This window comes from Lissotriton vulgaris, chromosome 5 (genome assembly GCF_964263255.1).
Source record: "Lissotriton vulgaris chromosome 5, aLisVul1.2, whole genome shotgun sequence".
NCBI classification, from domain to species: Eukaryota; Metazoa; Chordata; class Amphibia; order Caudata; family Salamandridae; genus Lissotriton; species Lissotriton vulgaris.
In genome coordinates, this window is record NC_141693.1 from 574,693,023 (window position 1) to 574,714,972 (window position 21,950).

Sequence of the window (21,950 nt, forward strand, 5' to 3'; positions counted from 1 at the left end):
CCAACGGATACGTATGTGCTTGGGGGTCTACCTCCACTGTGAGGGAGATTGCCCTACTTACTCACCTGATATTCCTGAATCCAGAAGCTTTGGTATAGTTCATTAAATCTTTTACTATTTGAATTCTAATCTTGATGCTAAATGTAGTTCAACATAAATGGTTTCCATCTTTTATTTGATAAACCAAAATGTACTTACTTGAACTGACTCTCCTGTTCTGATTCATCATTACTTGTGAGGGAGCCATATTTTTGGGTTAACCTAAGACTAGATACAAATGCAAGAAAGGATATTCTAATTAACAATTTCTGATGCTATTGTTTCTCTTAGCTAAAACTGATTTCTTGGTTTGTATGAGCCTTGGTCACCTAGGTTTGGGTTTGTAGTGTTCATAATGTATATCTATGGAATTTGCTTGAGATTAATCTGTGTGAATTTAATTTCCAGTTTGTAGACACAGTTATCCTATTTCCTTGTCCTCATTGGGAACTGTTCATTCCTCAAATATTTAAACCCTTACAGCAAAGAGCAAGATCAATTGGAGGGCCAATTATTGGTAAGAGAGGAAAGAGTAAAAAGGGTTCAGTAAATGCCACAGCAGCTGTTTGTCACTACAAGAACATGCAAAACATAAAAATAAATGCTCTCCGTTTTACTTACACAGCACTCTGCCCATAGTACTATTTCAGGCCTAGCTTAGTGGTAACCTATGATCAATACAAGGGGTGTTTTAAGGCTTGTCAATTAGCTTTAAATTCCAAGTTAAAGTGGCAGTAAACTGCCCACACAGGCCCTGCGTTGAAAGACCTGTGTCAGAAGGCTCAGGAATCCACTGGAGTCGACGATGGTCCCAATGCCCCACCTCCTCAAGAGCCACCAGTAGAAGGCTAATAGTAACCCCTAAAGCAGCAGGGAAAGGGGAAGTGGAAGAGAAAGAGAGAAAACAGTCGCAGGTTGGTGGGTTGTGCTTCTCCGGTATTGACTTCTATCTTGCGGATACGCAACCCCCTAGAAAGAACAACTTAATGCATTCACAAGCTCACTATATCATATTATATGTACTGACAGTTTAATTACACAAAGTCTCTTACCCCAAGAAAACCTGGACTATGCTCCTCTCTTGTAAGTAGCTGTTGAATGTTCGTCACAGCTCCTGCACATATAACACAATTAGTGCACTGTTACTTTCTATATTTAAAATGATATTTAAAATGATAAACCTTTGGATAGTCTTAAGGGAGTTACCTGGGATTTAGTATTGTCCCTTGTTTATTTTTCTTCTGGAAGTCTTGTATACTGTAACCTATGTAAGTACCTAACCCTCACTATTGGTAAACTAATTTCTAACCCTAATGTCGCTACACTGTTCTCTATAAGCTAAAGAAAACTTTACTCCATATCTTCTGAGTCTCAATCTCAAACTCTAATGAAAAAACAGGAAGTGTTGCTTAATTCAACAAAGTCTCTCACAAAGTCACTTGCCAAATATCCCACGTTGCGCATGGATAGAAGAATCAAGAAGCGCTGACAGGAATTCTCAGGAAAGCCTTCACACGAGAGCCGCGCTGTGTCTCCGGTGAAGAAGTCAGTTGAAGTGCGCAGTTCCTTGACCGAACGTGCGCTTCATTACCACAGCTGCTTGCGAGCCCAAGAAGACTAGAACTGTCACTCTGCATTGTTCGTGGGCTTCCTCTGCCGCCATGTTGAAGTACACGCTCTCCAAGGTTTTGCAGGCAGTGCTGCATGACTAAGGTAGTTACTCAGTGCTGCCTCATCCAATGAGGATACTTGGAGGCTTTCTTAATTTGTCGCTGAGTTTTCGCTTGAACTGCCCTAACGCTAGCTATCGTACCTGGAGTCTTGACAGTATCCCCCTCCAAGGAAGGTCCCCCCAGAGTGGGTTTTTTGGGGAATGTCATATGAAAAGTTTCAACTAATCATGGGGCATGCAAATTGGCAGAAGGTTCCCATGACCGCTCCTCTGGACCGAAACCCTTCCATTCTATTAAATAAAATAGTTTATTCTTAGTGATTTTTGAATCTAAGATCCTGCTGACCTTGTATTCTTCACTGGACTCTACCATGATGGGTGGTGGTGTGTTTTTTAATCTGACACTGTCTAGATTTCTCTTTAGTAGGGAAACATGGAAGGTGGGATGGATTTTCAGTAACTTGGGTAGTTGAAGCTTAACCACTACTGGATTTATGATTTTTACGATTTTGAATGGTCCTATGAATCTAGGCTGAAACTTCCGGTTGCCCTTTAATCTTAAATGTTTCGTGGATAGCCATACCTGTTCACCTACTTCAAAACTGGGACCCTGCCTTCTCTTTTTATCTGCCTGTTTCTTATAGGATTTTTTTGCCTTACTTAAATTCCTCAACGCTCTTTTGTAAGAACCCTTTAACTCTTTAATCACACTAGTAATGGCTGGGACATCTCCATTCTGTTTCCCTAGAGTGATTGTCGGATGTCTGCCTGTATTCAGATAAAATGGAGTAAACCCTGTGGAGTCATGGATTGCATTATTATACGCAAATTCTGCGGTCCACAACAATTCAGACCATTCAACATCCTGTTCCAACAGATAGAGGCACAAATATTGCTCCAAATCTTGGTTCAACCTCTCAGTCTGACCATCTGTTTCGGGATGATAACTGGTTGAATAGCGTGTATCAATGCCTAAATTATGCATGAAAGCCTTCCAAAATCTAGACATGAACTGGGAACCTCTGTCTGATATAATTACCTGAGGAACTCCGTGTGCCCGAATTATGTGTTGGTTAAATGTCTGCACTAATTGAAAAGCTGTGGTTACTGCTTTAAAGGGAATGAAGTGTCCCATCTTAGTAAACGAGTCCACCACAACCAAAATCACTGTGTAACCCTGACTAGTGGGCAGATCTACTATCAGATCTAGTGTCACTATGTGCCATGGGTATGGTGCGTTTGGTAAAGGTTGCAGTAGACCCTGTGGGGCCTGTCGACTTGGTTTTCCCTTAATGCAAATTTCACAGGTCGAAACATTTTGTCTCACTTGAACCACCAAGCCTGGCCACCAAAAATGCCGCCTGACCAATTCCTCCGTCTTCTTCACTCCTTTATGACCAGCCAGTTGATCATCGTGGCAACCTTTCATGGCCTCCTCTTGAAGCTTCTTAGTGGGAAGATATCATTTGCCTTCATGATAAGGAAGTCCATTGACAAGGGTTCTTTTTACATCTGACTCCACCCATTTGCGGAGATCATCCTCTGAGCAAGCCTGCTGAATCTGTTGGTCGAATTCTTTCAGATGCATGGCTCCAATGATTTGCTTCAACAGGACTATTGGTTCCTCCACTGGGGTTCTTTCTTCAGCACTAGGGTTCATTCGTGAAAGGGCATCGGCTTTCCCATTTTTTACACCAGGTTTGTACGTGATTACAAAATCGAACTCTGAGAAGTACAGGGACCACCTCAATTGGCGTGGAGAAAGTGTTTTTGCAGACTTAAGAAATTGAAGATTACGATGGTCTGTAAATACTGTGACTGTGTGCTTGGCCCCCAGTAGATAGTGACGCCAATCTTGGAATGCCTCTTTGACTGCCAATAACTCCTTGTCTGCGATTGAATAATTATGCTCTGTGTCAGACAACTTCCTAGATCTGTAAGCAACCGGGTGTAGTTGCCCCGTGGTTTTGTTCCTCTGCGATAATATTCCTCCAGTCGCAAAATCATCTGTCTCTACAAAAAATGCCTGTTCCGGGTCTGGGTGCATCAGAATAGGAGCGCTAATGAAAGCAGTCTTCAAGTCTTGAAAGGCTTGTTCTGCCATTGCAGTCCATTCAAATTTATGCCCCTTCCTTAGCAGATGGGTGATGGGAGTGACCTTAGTCGAAAAATTAGGAATGAACCTCCGGTAAAAATTGGCAAAGCCAATAAAACTCTGTATTTCCTTCACACTCTTCGGCGATGACCATTCCTGAATTGCTCGAACCTTGGAATCGTCCATCCCGACTCCAGCTGCGGACAACATGAATCCCAAAAACTCCACCTTCTCAGCATGGAATGAACACTTTTCCAACTTCACATACAATTGGTTATCCAAGAGCTTTTGAAGAATGGCTCGCACGTGCTTGACGTGATCCTCCATGTTGTTGGAAAAAATCAGTATATCATCAATATATACCACGGCCACCTGATCCAGGAACTCACGTAGGACGTCGTTTACGAAGTTTTGAAAAGCTGCTGGGGCATTGCTCAAACCATATGGCATTACTTGATATTCAAATAATCCATACTTGGTCCGGAAGGCTGTTTTCCATTCATCTCCCTCAGCAACCCTCACTAAATGGTAAGCTCCACGCAGGTCAAGCTTGGTGTAAATTTTGGCTCCCTTTACTTGATCCAAAAGCTGGGTGATAAGAGGTAATGGATACCTGTTTTTCACGGTGACTTGATTCAAGGCTCTATAGTCTATTCACGTGCGGAGAGTCCCATCCTTCTTTGGCCGAAAGAAAAGAGGGGAGGAGACAGGAGATTGAGATGGCCTTATGAATTCCATTTTAGTATATTCTTCCAAATATTCCTTGAGATAAATGTTCTCCTTTTCTGTGAGCGCATAAACTTGGTTACAGGGTAAGTTGGCACCAGCTTCTAACTCAATTTTACAATCGTAACTCCTGTGTGGTGGCAGTTTCTCTGCATTCCTTTTGTCGAACACACTTGCTAAATCCTGATATTCCTTGGGTATTTCTTCAGTACTGACTGTGCAAATGCGAACTGAAAGTTGGGCCAACTCGGTGGCTGGCGACCCTTCACTTTTCTCCATGACCTTAGCAAAGCAATTCTTCTGACAATATTCCGAATTCATCTTGACTGTTCTTCTCTCCCAATCTATAGTCGGGATATGCACCGTCAACCAAGGCAGACCCAGGATCAGTTGAAACTGGGGTGCATCGATAAGGTTAAATCTGATAAATTCTCGATGACCCTGCAACCCTTCCAATTCCAAAGTTTCAGTTTCCTTCACTATTGGACCCAAGGTTAAATTGGTGCCGTCGACCGCTTTCACCAATTCAAAGTTTTTCTTCTTGACCGCCTTGATGCCCATTTCTTGTGCATATCTCTGATCGCAGAAGTTACCGGTAGCCCCAGAATCTATCATAACCGAAACTTCTTTCAATTTCTGGAGTCCGAATTTGACTGTAAAAGACACTGTGAGATGTGGGGCCGCTGACTGTAAGGTATTAATCAATTGCTGATGTTCATGAGTTGACTCTTCGGAACATCCCACCAGGGCAACTCCCTTTACTGATGGGATCTGTCTTTTAACCCTTGATTGTTTTTGGGTTTCTTCGGGCATTCTCTCACGAAATGTCCTGATGTTCCGCAACACAAACATAACTGATTTGCTCGTCTCTTGTCTTTTTCCTCCTGAGAGAGAGGCCCTCTAATGGAACCTATTTGCATAGGCTCTTCTCCGGTACCTGCATCGGGTTTAGAGTGTTCTGATTTAATGCGGTCTAAGCGTGGCACAAATGACTTGAAGTCTCTCTTCTTTTCAGATCTCCTTTCAAACAACCGATGTTCAATTTGAAGGACTAAATCTATCAGTTCTGATATTTCTTGAGGACGTTTGGGAATTTGGGCTAGGGCATCCTTTATTTCATCCTTAAGACCTCGATAGAATAACGCCGAACGTTTGCTGTCGGGCCAATCTGTTTCGACGATTAACTTGTTAAACTGGGCTATGTACGCCACAAGTTCACGATTGCCTTGTTTGAGATCAAGGAGTTCATTATCTGTAGCTTGATTAGCAGTTCTTCTATCGAATATTCTTAAGAATTCCTTTTTAAAGCGGTCGAAATCATACAATGCTGCGTCATTTCGAGAAACCAGCGGCATGGACCAGGCAGCGGCGTCACCGCTCAAATAAGACAACATGAATGCGACCTTGGCTTGGTCCTCTTTGAAAACTACTGATCTGCACAGGAAATGTAAGGAACATTGAGTGAGGAAAATCTGGGCCTTATGGGGGACCCCACTAAATCGTTCAGGGTTGGCTAAAGGAACAATTGGAGCCACCAAATGAATTACTTGAGTGGCAACTCCTGAACCTGAATTGTGAGAGGAGTTAAAGCTAGGTAAAGGAGTTGTCCCCGCTAGGAGTTCCTCCAATTTCTGCTGGACATGACGAGTTTCTTGTTGGGACCTTTTTACCTCATCCCTAAGAACCCTATTCTCTTCTGCTGAGCGTGTAAGTTGAGTCTGTAACCCTTCTAAGATTCCAGCCAAGGACTTTAAATCAAACCCCTCTGCCATGTTGACCCAAGTGGAATGGTTGGCACTTCATTCTGTCAGAAGGCTCAGGAATCCACTGGAGTCGACGATGGTCCCAATGCCCCACCACCTCAAGAGCCACCAGTAGAAGGCTAATGGTAACCCATAAAGCAGCAGGGAAAGGGGAAGTGGAAGAGAAAGAGAGAAAACAGTTGCAGGTTGGTGGGTTGTGCTTCTCCGGTATTGACTTCTATCTTGCGGATACGCAACCTCCTAGAAAGAACAACTTAATGCATTCACAAGCTCACTATATCATAATATATGTACTGACAGTTTAATTACACAAAGTCTCTTACCCCAAGGAAACCTGGACTATGCTCCTCTCTTGTAAGTAGCTGTTGAATGTTCGTAACAGCTCCTGCACATATAACACAATTAGTGCACTGTTCCTTTCTATATTTAAAATGATAAACCTTTGGATAGTCTTAAGGGAGTTACCTGGGATATAGTATTGTCCCTTGTTTAATTTTCTTCTGGAAGTCTTGTATACTGTAACCTATGTAAGTACCTAACCCTCACTATTGGTAAACTAAATTCTAACCCTAATGTCGCTACACTGTTCTCTATAAGCTAAACAAAACTTTACTCCATATCTTCTGAGTCTCAATCTTGAACTCTAATGAAAAAACACGAAGTGTTGCTTAATTCAACAAAGTCTCTCACAAAGTCACTTGCCAAATATTCCACGTTGCGCATGCAATAGTTGTTCTGCAAAGAATCAAGAAGCGCTGACAGGAATTCTCAGGAAAGCCTTCACATGAGAGCCGCGCTGTGTCTCCGGTGAAGAAGTCAGTTGAAGTGCGCAGTTCCTTGACCGAACGTGCGCTTCATTACCACAGCTGCTCGCAAGCCCAAGAAGACTAAAACTGTCACGCTGCATTGTTCGTGTGCTTCCTCTGCCGCCATGTTGAAGTACCTGCTCTCCAAGGGTTTGCAGGCAGTGCTGCATGAATAAGGTAGTTACTCTGTGCTGCCTTATCCAATGAGGATACTTGGAGGCTTTCTTAATTTGTCGCTGAGTTTTCGCTTGAACTGCCCTAACGCTAGCTATCGTACCTGGAGTCTTGACAACGTGAGACAGGTTTGAAAGGCTACTTCTGTGGGTGGCAAAATCAGTGCTACAGGCCCAAAAGTAGCATTTAATGTTCAAGATCTGGGTGTATGCCCTACCACTGTACAATAGACTTATAATTAAATCAAATATGCCAAACAGGTGTAAACCAATCATAGCAGGTTTAGAGGAGAGAGCGAATTCACTTTCGAACTGACTAGCAGTGATAAATTACCCAGCATCCTAAAGCCTACAGAAATAAGGTCCAAAAAATACCATGTGGAGGAAGCAAATGTTTGGGGATGACCCTGCAGAATGGGCCACGCCCAACAGTAAGGGTCTGTTGAGCTCAAGCACTCAACGCTTGACCATAGGTGGAGCAGTGGAACAGAACATAAGATAGAAGTAGTAAAATGATTATCCACAATAAATGTGGAGCTGGGCAAGTTAGACTCCTCCTTTACACATCAGAGAAATGAAATTATATACCTACATTTGATATTATATTCGCTGTGTGTCTTAACTTCAGCAATGTTTGTGAAGCATTTAAAATGTATTAATGTATTCAATGTAAAACTAGAGATTCATACATGTGGGCACTTATGTTCAGTTTAAAATTAAAGCATGTATTATTTATTCATGTGTTTACACCTACACTTCAAGTTATATGCACTTATGTAAAAATGTAGTCTTTTGCTCATGTTTACATTTCTTTTTCAAGTTGCACTTGTACATGTATAATTATGTATTCGAAGTGCACATTAAATGCTTAATTACAATTAGCTGAACTACAGGCCTCAGTTGAAATGCATTTTGTTTGCCAGCATGTTTTTCATTTTCTTGCAGCCCTACTATCAGGGCCGGACTGGGAACCAAAATCGGCCCTGGCAAAGTGCTCGGCCGCCCCGCCGGGGGGTTGTGGGTGCCACCGAGCTCTTTGTCAGGGCCGGTTTTCGGACGATTTTGTTACAGGGCCGATTTTGCAGCTATGCTGCAAAAATGCCGTGTAACAAAAACAGCCCCCAGGGGCCAGATCTGCCCCCCTACCCGTGCGGCGCACTGGGGGGATTGCCCGGTGCCGCTACGGCCAGTCCAGCACACCTACTATTTTGTTAGTAAGAGAAAGGTTTATTGTCTGTGTTAGACTGCTAAGAGAGAGGGTTGGATATAAACATGGCAGTAAACACTGAGAAACAATGGTCAAAAGAAGCCTTGATGTTCAAGGTTGAGAACCACAGTCTCAGTTCGATGCATTGGGAACTATGTTGCAGATGCTCCTAAGTAATGCTTTGATTGGTCCCTGGTAGTGTGAAAGAAGATAAGGACATGTCTGCATCTCCTGTTACTTTTAAGTTGGTGTTCACACAGTTAGGGACACAGCATGTCCCCTTAGGCCTTCAAGAGATACAGACCTCTCTGCTAGGCCGTGAAGCTCTATGCAAAAAATGTATTTCCATTTTCCAAGGCTGAAGTCTGATCATGCTGACACATTTTATGCTCCCAAAATTAGAGACTTTGATAGATGACCGTATATTTGACATATGTTTCTAAGAGAGAAGGGAAGTTTCATTATGGAACACATGCTCACTTCTATTTGTTTCTGTAATATTGTGGTTATCACAATTCTTAATCTTATTTTATCAAAGCTCAATCAACTGAGATATTTCACTCTACCAATTGTACTGCTGTATTTAAATAAATTACATTTGGCTTGCATATTTACTGGACTAATTGCTAATCCAAATAAAACCCATTAATCATATTCAGTGATTCCTGGTCCTTATTGTGGAGTCACATGGGTTTTACAAATTAGAAATGTATTTTTGATGTTTTCGACCTTTCATTGCTTCATGTCAGCTATCAAAGCTGACATGAAGCTATCAAAGGTCCATATGCCCAATTGGTCAAAATCTTAAATGACTTGACTAAGAGATTACGTTGCATAGCCCGGGGTACCAACAACTGCACTATCCATTCAGCATCATGGGCCTGATTTAGAGTTTGGTGAACATGGTACTTCATCACAAATATGACAGAGTGTCCTGTCCTCCAACTCCTCGTTCTGCAAGCTCTATTCTGAGTTAGTCTTACTGTTACTTTTTAAACACTGGTGCTCCTGCCAGCTCCACGCTGGAAAACCTATACCAACAATTTTAGGAGTAAGGACGTCAGACCACATACCATACTCAGGGCAGATGGTCCGATGTGCTAAATTTCTTTTAGTCAGGGCAATGTAAAACGTTCAGTCATAACCTGCAAAAATATAATGATACCCACACATTGGGGTGGCTACAATCTTGTTGTTTTTCAGAAACACCTGCTTTGGGAGCAGAAATGTGATATAACTGGCAGTCTAAAAGACAGCGGAATTACATCAAACTTTCAATGCCATCAGAGGAGTCACCATGGCAGTACCTCAGAAGCAAAACCTCAGGACCCAGTGCTCATTTCAGGTTTACATTTGGGAATATTGGTGAACACAAGAATTTTATTAATCTACTCCTGTGCCTAAATAAAACTCTACTGATGCAGATTTACTACATTGTTCATGAATGTGGATGATTGGGGGCATTTTTAGCAATCTTTAATGCAGCACAGCAAGCCACCTTCCTGCGCCACATGAAAGGGAAAGGGCAAGAATGTGCCCTATTTAACATAATATGATGCATATGTATCTTTTCCTTGCACTGGCGCCTTTTTGGCTGCCTGGCACCAATGTAGGTGCCCTTGTGTCATGGTACAAGGGTGCTTGCATTGCAAACAGTCTTGTTTTTGTGTACGAAAGAACTCCTTCATGCACAAAGAAGTCTTCTGAGGTTTTACCTCTTTCTATGTGTGCTGCAGAATGCAGATAACAAAGAAAGAGGAAAAAAAGAGGAAAAAATACTTCTCTTTGTTAAGCCTACCCTAGGGAGGCATAGCATTTTGACACATTCCCAGGTTTACCAGTGGAGCAGCATGATGTTGTCTCCACCCTTTCATGAGTAATCATGTCACCTATATGTGTACCATTGGTACTCGTATAATGTACACTTATTAACGGAATAAAGTGGACTTGAACAGATACAGAAAGTGCATCTACTGTGTAATCTTGGCATTTATATGACTGCATGATAATATTTTCTTTACATTAACAGCAAGTTGTAGTTCTCCTATCTATATCTGTGTGGTTTGAATGACATTGTACTTCTCATATATTTACGTATTTCTTTAAATAATACTCTCTATAACTCATCATTTATTTTATAACTGAAAATATATCTATTTGAATTGTGCTCTACACTTATGTGGAAGCTGTATATGTACCTGTAATCATGCATTTAAAAACAGTATTGAAATGCTTGCTGTGCTAAAGTTGACCAAAGGCTTTAATCTTTTGGGTTTCACAATGTTTAATTCTAACCTGAATGCTTGCTCTGGATGCAATGTTTTTCTCTCCTCTGCAGGTGCATTTATATGAGCTCATGGTCAAAGAAAGGCACATTATGGGAAAGAGACAGGCTCAAAAGGAGTATATTTTGGCTAGGATAGGAGGAGCTAACGAAGCAACGGAGGACTACTGTATGAGTGGAATATGGAGACGGGAAGAATTCAAAGATGTTTTGCTGTGTGGGCCAACAGAAATAAAATCCCAAGTGTAGTTGCCAACTTCTTGTTGTTTGAAGATAAAACTTAATTTGACATGTGACCTGGAATTCTGGAAGGTTCGTTTGGGGGTATAATTGAGCATTGCACTTTAGCTTTGTTTAGATCCTCTTTAGACTCTCAGAGGTACAGACCTCTTTGCAGCATCTCTCTTGTGTGGCCTTATGCTATACAATGAACTTTAACTTTGAGAACTTCTACCAAAGTTCTGCGATGCTGACACCTTTCTCAGTTTCCCTGATTAATAAGGGTTCCCTTATTCCAAGCTAGAGTAGGGCTTACTAGGTCTTCTTAACCTCATGTATAGGCAAGAAGATCAAAACGTTCAATCTACTCAATAGAAGTTGTTTCTTATTCTTTGTGTAAAAACTTCTGAATTCCTTATTTGCTTACTATTATTGAGGACTCATTTTATCTGTCAATTTGGATATCCGTTAGTGAGTCTATATTTTCATGCTATGCTCCACGGACTGATTTATATCAGCTTGTCTTTGAATTTATGATAAATCTATACGTATTCCCATCAATCGACTCTGAGGTAGCTGTGTGACCAAATGGGGTAGCCTGTAATTGTTAAATTGTAGTTGCTCCTAACTATTTCTATTCCCCAGGCACCTTTCTCTTTCCATGGATGGGGTTCAGGAAGAAGGAGTTCACCGTTGATGTGTTCTCACCAGTGCACGCAAATCTGGGAATGCACCAAAATGAATAGGTGAATGCTTGGGGAAACCCAGGCTCCCTGGGGAAAAGTAACACAACACAGCGATTTGCACTGTGCTACTCTAAATTCATCTACGCATGCAGGGCCCGAAAGGTAGCATTGCATGGCTAAATAAATCCATCTTAGGTTTTGTATTGCTCTTGTGCCCCCTTGCATGGTGCAAGGGAAATGCAAAACATTCCCCTTCATTTTTTATTGGAAACATTTCAAACATTCCACATACTTCACAACATTGTGGTCTCATTTAGAATTAGGGGAACCGAAAATCTTCTAGTTTAGCAAGAACCTCCATGGTAGTGATGATAGTGTAGAGGCAACACTTTGCTTTTAGAATTCCCTCTAGGCCTTTTTTCACTACAATCACTAACTGAGGCACTATCTCTGGTTTCTACGTTCCCAATAATCACTCAAAGAGATATAGGGGCAGATTTGCCAATATTTCATGCAACACAACACGGCTAGGCAGCTTGCTCTGCTGCATTGCATGGAAGGGAGAGAGGAGAAATGTGCCCTATCTAATAAGATATTTCACATTCTTTCTGTGTCCTAGCAATGGCATACCTTCCTGCACAATAATACTGAATGCAGCACGCAAACAAAGATGAAGTAACAAGGAGAAATAAAGATTTTTATCCTCATTATGCCGAGGTCGGGGAGGCACACCTTTTTAACCCATTGTCAGGTTTCCAACTCTGTAAATGTGGTATTGAGTAAAAAACCATAGGTGGATGCGTAGAAATGTCCACACTACACGCATAGAATTCTCTCCCTGATGCAAGGTAACACAAGGGGAAACATGTGCTGCCTTGTATTTCTTTGTATTTACTAGACTATGCAAAGCCATGCAAGGTGGCTTCACATGGCTTAGTAAATACTTGTGACTTCAAATTTAGCTGTGTCGCTATACAGGTCCGGAACGAACACTGAAGCAGAGGGGCTCCGATACACTATGCCTTAATCGGCCCTGTATAGCGACACGGCTAAATTTGAAGTCCTTCTTTTATCCTCTGGAACTGAGAGTTTGATAGTATACAAAGGGATCGCAAAATAACACTTGACCTTCTAATAAAAACAAGAGGGACACAGGCGCCATTTCCTTGGAACTACATGAATGGATCTATCCAGTTCTCGAAGCCATTGTAACATTGAGACACGACACCAAGCCCTGAAGAAGCCCGTGTTTGGGCAAAACGCGAAGGCTGTGGATTTTGGCTGTGGATTTTATGACACAATAAAAGCATTTGAAAATCACGTCACCGTTTGGAAAACCCTTACTCCTGTCATCTGTGTTGATTCATATGTATGGCATTTAAAGTCACAAATAAGTACAGATACGCTTTGCCTCTCCACTGCTATGTTGAATAAGTTTACATGTTAAGACCATTTCAGGTGGCTGGTCTTAGGAGGTGGGCAAGAGTGGAAATGATAGCGCGCAATTGTTAACTGTTAGTTAGTGCAGCAATAGTGCCTGCCACCCCTTCTGTGTTGCGAATTAGTAACATTAAAGTATATTAATAAACAAGCTCTTTTTGATGTGGGAAACTCAAAGGATCCCATACAAATTTTCTTCAGTCATTCTCCTAGAGAAAGATTGCACTTGGACGCTTGCAGTAATAACTTCCACTTAATGGCATGCTCCTAGTAAAAGGTATTGATGTATCGTCAACGGGGTTCCAATGTCCTGTCCTTTCCCATGATCATATTAATTTCAGTGTACAAGTTGATACAGTAGTTACTGAGATAATTTTTAGTATCTCAACCATCCATGTTTACTACCTCAGGTGTCATTGGTTTTCAACAAATAACAATTATATCATGGAAGAATGTTCATAACTTGTTTCAGAGAAGATGGGGTCGAGCGTGTGGCCGGCGGTGTGGGTGAGTGTGGTGACGAGTTGTCTGAGTCCGAGTTTGGCAAGGTTGACGATACGGGGGATGGAGTTGCGGTTGTTGTTGTTCTCAAGCTGGAAGTTCAGGTCCCTAAAAAGGATGTAGTCTGTAGCGGCGTGGGCGTGTGTACTGACGAAATCGGCAATGGAGTCGCTGAACTGTGGTAGGGGTCGGGGGGGTCTGCAGACAAGGGTTCCTCTGACGGTGGTATTGGGTTCGGTGTTGATCTGGAAGTTTAGGTGTTTGGCAGTGCTGAGGGTGTTGTCTGTGTTGGTCGAGACTCTGAGAGTGTTCCTGTGGACGATGGCGATTCCTCCTCCTACTTCCTTAAAACAGTGTTATGCTCAAAACCAGCAGACCATATCTACTGTTTATTTGGCGAATAGCACTGTGTCCATCTTTTAATAAGAAGTATCCCACTCTGACTATACCTCTGGCACACGTCAGTTTTATTTATCTATCCTTGTAGTGACTATCATCAATAAGTCATAGTGTGTTTCCAATTAAGAATCTATGTATGGGGGCTCTTCCTCATTGCTAACACTAAGTAGCTAAAATCGCTTAAACAAACAGGGTAATGCCTAATACCTGTTCACTATATTTACTGTTTATCCAGAAAAACTAACTGGCTTCAACTCAAATAAGAAGCACTCCGCTCTAACAACGCTCAATTGAAACTGAGGAGTGGAAAGATGCCCTAAAATCTACTGAGCTGGCAATAATCGCAGTCTTCTGATTTATGTGCAGAACGACCTACAACGCCACGATCATAAATACAAAGTAAGCATTAAATTTCAATGTCCTGCGAGTAGATTAATAGCAGTTGGTTGTTCGCATGGAAAATATTCATAGAACGTATACCACTCTATCACTCTCTATACACAGGTTGATCAAGGGAGTATAAAGACCCAATCTAGTGGATAAGGCTACTCTATCCCCAGGATTAAGACTGGTACCGCGAATTGAAAACCGCGAAAGATGTAAGAAATTCGTTACTTGTATGATAGACATCACTAGAACTCCAAAAAAATCTTTTCTGTAATGTAACTTAAATCCCTCAATGAATGTATACTAATCTATTCTCCATATACTTTTTAGATTCAAGAATTTTAATGTAGTCCTGAGGAAGGTGTGCCATCGAACTAAAACACCGAAACGCGTCGACATTTTTGGCTACTTTTAACTATTTTATATGTAATTGTGATGAAACATATTGTAATGTGAATAACTATGATCTGTGTAACTTTTCATGTGCATTATTTGTGTTTATCCAATGCTATTTGAGTAAGTTTGTTTCTTTTAATAAACATGATTTTAATGACAACTTAGTTTTCTTGACATAAATTGTGGGACACATAGTATATATTTGAGGACAGAAAAGTTCTGGTGTCTTACTCTACAAAGTACACTACATTCATATCGAAGAACCACAGAAAGGAACCCCCTTTTTTCTTGCCATAAAATTTCCCAGTCCTTTCTGGGTTTGTTGAGGGAAAACTCTCTCTTTTTGTCCGATTCCTCCTCCTACTGCTTTGGCGCAGTCCCTGCAGGTGATTTTGTAGCTGTCCGGAATGGCTATGGCGATGTCGTTGCCGAGGAGGGGTTCAGCCAGGTCTCCGTCAGGAAGGGGACATCTGGGGAGGTTGAGTCGAGTAGGTCACAGAGTTCAACGGTGTGTCTGAGGGCGGAGCGGGTGTTGAGAAGGATGCATCTGAGGTTGGTGGCTTGGCAGATCGGATGCTGGTGAAGCTACAGTTCCGGCAGGAAAGGGGTCCTTGGGTGCACTTCGTGGAAGGCAGGAAGCAAGTGTGTGATCGTCCGGTGTTGAGTGCATGGAGGGTGCTGGAATCGTAGCGGAGATGGGCGTTGTGGGGTTTGCGGTGGCCAGAGGGTCTGGCGCTGGGCACGGTCCAGGCACGGACAGGCGCAGGCAGGCTTGCCTTAGGCATGCCTGCCTCGTGCTAGTGGCTGAGCCGCACAGCAGCCGCCATAAGAAGAGGAGGTGGGAGGGAGGAGCAGGTGGGAGGAAGGAGTGCACGAATGGGTGAGCGGGGGACGGAGCAGCAGGGAACACAGCGGTGGTAAAAACAGGGCAGGAAACGGTGAGGGAACAGAAGGCAAAAGAGGAGGAAAAATGAGCAATTGAAATAATTCAAACAGAGGCAAATACAGTGCAAGCAGGGGGTGGGGATGCAGGGGGAACAGCAGTGGGGAAGACGGGGGCAGGAGCGGTGAGCGGAAGGAAGGCAAAAGAGGGCACAGGGCATAGAATTGAACAGTGGTAAAACCGAATGAGGAGAAAAACTAACAATAAAACAAAGCAACAAAACAAAACAGTGCAAGCAGACCTACGAACAGCCACTGGCCAGCAGGGATGAGGCGCAGGTGGTAGCCTGCGGGTGGAGGAGGGCTTTGAACTTGTGGCAGTGATAGCATCAGTGAGCAGGGGAACACAGACGCAACAGGTGGTGCTGTTACGGCGTGGGGGAGTGACCTGCCTGAATCAGGGTCAAGGGGCACTTTCCTGCACAAAAACAACCCTGAGAAGCTTTTACTTCTTTCTATGTGTGCTGAAGAATGCAAAACACATAGAAAGAGGAAAGAATTTGTAGAAATAAAGATGTTTCTCCTAATTACGCCTCTCCTGGGGATACATAATGTTTTGGTGCATTCTCAGGTTTACATGGACTTGTTAATTGAGAAATGTGTCCACGCAATGCCCATATAATGCCTACTCAGGGCAGATTAAAGCAACAAAGCAAATTGCGCTGCGCTATGTTGTATTACACCATATTTTTGGAATGACTCAGTGCCACTCAAAGTGGCTTTGCGTGGCTTAAAAAATTATGACTTAAGGTTTATGTCGCTCTTGCACCATGTTTCGTAGTGCCAGACCAACAGAAACCGAGTCATATATATGGCCCTAAATGTGTATTATTGAAAAACATAGGGTATCTCCAAGAGAATACCTGTGCATGTAGCATTCAAAAGATGTTAAAAAAACGTTTGGTTTTTGTGGGTTGATTTTGCAATTAGTACTTAGTTTGTCTCCAGAAATAACATATAGGAAAGCAACTAATAAAGGCAAAATTACTATACAAATTTGAAAGATGCATATTTTGGGGACTATTTAAAAGCTGCTTTGCATCGCTGTTGCATCACGCAATATGGAGCAAGAGCGACGCAAACCTTAAGTCAGATTTATGAAACCACATAAGGCCACTTTGCGTGGCCCTGACTGGCACCATAAATCGGGAGTAAGGCAACACAGTGCACTGCAGGACACAAAGAAAGAGGAAAATGCCTCTCAGGTGTGTTTTTGTGCCAGAAGGTGTCACTTCCTACACAAAAACAATCCTGCATGCAACGTAGGAACCCTTGAACCATGGGGCACTGGTGCCTGCATTGGAGCTGGGTTGACAAAAGGGTGCCATTGCAAAGGAAAAGGCAGGAATGTGCTGCATTGCACTAAATACGTTGTATTCCTGCCCTTTCCCTGTTATACAGTTAGGCATACAGTTAGGCATAGCAAGTTGACTTTCTCATACAGAGGCTCCTTGTTATTATTTAAAGTGAATTCTAGGAACCATAAAGAATCAACAAACACCATGTTATGCTTATATTTGAAAGGGTTTGCCCCATTGCTATTTATGCGTCAAAGCATAAAGATGCATACTCAGCCAACATAAAATGTAACATGAACTAGCTTTCCATGTCCTAAATTCGAGAATATTTGTCATCTACTGACTAGAAAATATCTGATATGGTTAGTACTGCCCACAGACCTATCTAACATGTCACACAATATGTAAAACAACATCCGGGCAAATAGCAGTGTAAGAAATTGGGTTGTTACTTGTGCAGGATGAGACACCTTCACAAGTAATAGGTCCACAATTTCCCCTTACTGGGAACAAAGCACACCATTGTAGCATTTGACCTTCTCAGGGTTGTGAAGCAGAGCAATCCAAGGCCTATTCAGGGGAGGTGGTGAGGGGTAGTCACCACAATTCGGTGGCACACAATAATAAGAATCAATAAATGATTGTCAAGTCAGTGTTTATTCTTTGAAAAAGGGAAAGTTCATTTATTACACACATACACTACTACACACAGCACATTCATTTACAAATCTAGAAATCAAGCAGATAGAAAACCTTTAGTGAGATTCTGAAATCACATTTCACCATTGTGGTGCCATGACCCCCAAAAATCACAGTACCCTGGATCTAAACCATGTAGAGCATCACAATATAGGAGGTATCACTTTCATTGAACCAGATGTGTTAGCTTTGCCACATGTCATCACAATAATAAAATAGGGCAAGCCTATTGGTTTTGTCAAGGGATCAACACATCGAAATTTAAACATGCCTACTGGCTTTGTCACAAATAAAAAAAGACAATAACCACTTGATAAGACTCACTATTATATCATTAAAATCAGTAATCATATTTAAATGCAGCAATTACTGGTATTAAAACATTGTAATATTTAAAAAACAATGTCAACAACATAATTTCAATAAAACATTTAGGCCCTCATTTATGGGGTTAGCGTTGCAAATCATCTTGCTGCCTTGCCCTACGCCAGAGGGAAAGGGCAGGAATGTACTGTTTTTGTGCAGTACAGTGCATTGCTTTCCTTTCCCCCTGCAGTTGCACAGTTTTGGCAGCCTAGAACCAATGCAGACACTCTTGCACCATGGTGCAAGGGTGCCTGTGTTGTTAGCAAGATTGTTTTTGTGCAGGAAGGGGGACCTTCCTGAACAGAAAGACACATAAGATGTGGTTTCCTCTTTTTATGTGTGCTGCAAAATGCAGGAAACATGGAAAGAGGAAAAACTAGGCGAAATAAAGATACTTCTCCTTGTTATGCCCCACCTCGAGAGTGCAAGGTTTTGGCGCTTCACCAGGTTTACATGATCTCATAAATCTAAGGAAGTGAAAAAATCCATGGGTGTTGCGTAGGAAAACTCACAACTATGCCCTGGGAGAACTCCTGAGCACAGATTGAGGCAATGCAGCGATTTGCATCGCCCTGCCTTACACCATATCTATGAAGCCCTTCAGTGCTATGCATCATGGCTTTGCATGGATTTATAGATATGATTTTGGGATTTGCACCGGAGCATCACAAAGAGTGATGCTCCGGCATGAGCGAGTGGCTTGTAAATATGCCCCTTAGATGGAACATAACATGAGGACTTATACACTTTTAGACCACATAACATGCAAACCGGTCCCAGGATGCTTGTTTCTGGTCAAGGGAGAACCTGGCTTGGCAGTTCAGGCTGGACTGTTTAGATGAGTCACAGGGTCCAGACTGATTTGCATATGGCTGTGTCTAAACTGGGGTGGCATGGTGAGCAAAAGAACAATGGATTTAACCCAGATGTCAATTGATTTGCTATACATTCCGTCCATCATCTGTGTGTCTTTTGCTTTCTCACTCTAAGTGAGCCAGGTATGCCCAGACGTGAGTCCCGGGCTCACTATGCTACTGGATTCAAACTAGTCTGGCTGATGAGGCGTGAATCTGGTCCCTGGATGCTTGTTTCCGGTCTAGTGAGGACCTGGCTTGGCAGTTCGGACTGGACTGTTGCCATGAAGCACAGAATCAAGATGGATTTGCATATGGCAGGTTCTAAACTGGGGTGGCATGGTGAGCAAAAGAACAATGGATTAAACTGAGATCTCTAGACTGGGGATACATGGTTTATTTGCTTTACATTCCATCCATCATCTGTGTGTCTTGTACTTACAGTTAGCCAGCAGCTCTGCTGATTCCTGCAGTGAGATAGGCTCAAAATCTCTCAATGCCTCAAAGGTGAGCAGAGTATGTAAGTGAGTTTTGCAGAGCCCTTGGAGAAAGAAAAGACTTCACAATGCTGACAAGTTCCCAAGGTTTATTGACAGCGGCATCAATTGATACTGCAAATAAATCTTTCTGAGCTCGGTGAAAGGATTTGCGAAAACTGGCAAGTGCCTTTTTTTCACCAGTTGTGTGTCTCTATCATAAGCTGTGCACCAATCATGCTCCAGCCGCTTACAGTGGGCCTTCTCCTCTCTTAAGGCTTCTGTAAACTAGGGGGCGGATGGCCTGGAATATCTCCGGGAAATCGATGTGTGCTGATAACATTGTTTTTCAGGACTTAACTCCTAAGGGCTTGAATTGTCAGTTGGTCTCCTAACAGCAGTTTGTTTCTCATCATTTTTTGAAAACCAATGTTTCCAAAAGTAAGGGACTGATTTTTAAAAGTACTATAGTTAGGACGTCTTATAACTATGGCTGAGGTCTGGGCTCAGAGGAGATGGAGGTAGTACAATCATACCTCTATTTAGGGAAAATAATATTGGGCAGTGTGAATGAAAAAAACCAAATTAACAGCTGTTAACCCAAGGCCTTATCGCACGCCAAAAGACTGAGGGGCAGATTTAGAAGCCCCTTGCAACATTTTTACAACACCGTTGCATCACTTCTGTGATGCAGCGTCGTCATAAACCATGCACCACTATGTGACAGATTTACAACGTGACGCATCTAGTGAGATGTGATGTTGCACGTTGTAAAGCCTGAGCTAAACTATATCTCCGTCCGGTATAATGTATGCAGGGTGGGGTGTTCTGTCGCAAGGAAGCCCCGTAAAAATGACGCAGTGAAATCTACAAGATTTCACTGAGTCACATTTACGTCCCAGCTGTGTCAAAACCTTATGCTTTCCTGTAGCAGGTGTAAGGGGTGATGCAGCACACCTGAGTCAAATGACGTCTCTAGGTCAGTCATCATGATAGCAGCGTATTTGCATGTTTGTACATCTGCATGGCACAGGACATGATATAGTCTGCGGGGTTCAGGGATGTGCTTCTTGCTAGGATTAATCTCTGATCACCATTCACCAACATTTGGATGTATAGTAGTAGTCAGAAGGCGAGGACTAAGAACCTCAAAATCCATATTTAACATGGATAACGGTGAAATGCGGTGACAGGAGAATTCTGAGCCTTACTCATAAGAAGGGTAATCACTATTGCCTCCCAGGTGGATTCAGGTAATACATCTCCATGCAATGATTCAGTGTACAGGGCCTATAACCTGGGAGCCAAAGTCCTGGAGAAAACCTCACAAAATTCTGCCGGGAGGTCATCTGACCCTGGAGTTTTCCCATTGGTCATATCTTTAATGGCAGCTGTAATTTCTCTGGACAGTGTTGGGGCCACACAGTTCAGCCCTCGTAAGTGAATCTTATCTAGAAAGTTTGCTAAACCATGCTCGTCAAAGGGTTCTGGTCTTCCCAATAAGGACTCATAGTATATCCAGAATGTCATATTAATCTCATCAGGGGCAAAGACTGGTGAATCGTCTCCCAAACAGATCTGGGTGATGGGTGTCTCCCTGGATTCAGGTCTAATGAGCCATCCCCACAACCTACCAGGCCTTCCCCCCTCATCATGTGCACATATACTCTTTGTAAGCATGACACCATAGGTGCTCAATTGTTTACTAGTGGTTATTCTTTTTTAAGTTTTAAAAATTAAGTTTATTAAGTAGGAAAAATGGAAATAACAGATATACGGTTTACAATATAATAACAATGTATTGAATACATTTGAATAATAGTAAGATAGAACAGGAACATTTTGCAATTATAAGTAGAAAGCAGGATGAGAAGAGGAAGGAAAAAGAAAATAGAAAGAACAAAAAATAAATTAACTTCTCATGTGATGAAATTAGCATAAATATAAACAGTAGTGGAATTACAAAAATCATAAAGTACATATTATTAGTGAGTGCCAAAGAAGAGACCCTGTGGTTTGTTTTTACAAAAAGGGGTCAGAAATACTGACTGAGAAAAGACGTGTGAGGGGGTGTTGGTCTTAGGGGAGTCCTAACTATCAATTGAATTATAATGGCAAAGAAATATAGAACACTTTTCATACTGTATACCCAAACATTGTTCAATAAACAAATCCACCAAAGATATAAAAAATAATTAACACAATTCATTATAGTACCTCCCTTAAGGGTTACATTATAAATTATTAAAAAACATTAAAATAATTTTCCACGTAATAAAAGATTTGTGATAAAAGACAGTCAAAAGAAAGAGTCGACAAGGCGTTTACAATAGTCACACCTTCATCAGGACATTTGACAATTGACTTGTGATCTAAAACATTTAAAAACAGTGTTTTAGATGCCTTATATTAAAAAAGATATACAGTAATACATACATAGTGTTTCTTTTTCCTTTTCTTGTTCTCTTTGCCCTATATACTCCTTGACCTGTTACTTTGTGGGGACAACCCTTTAACCCCTC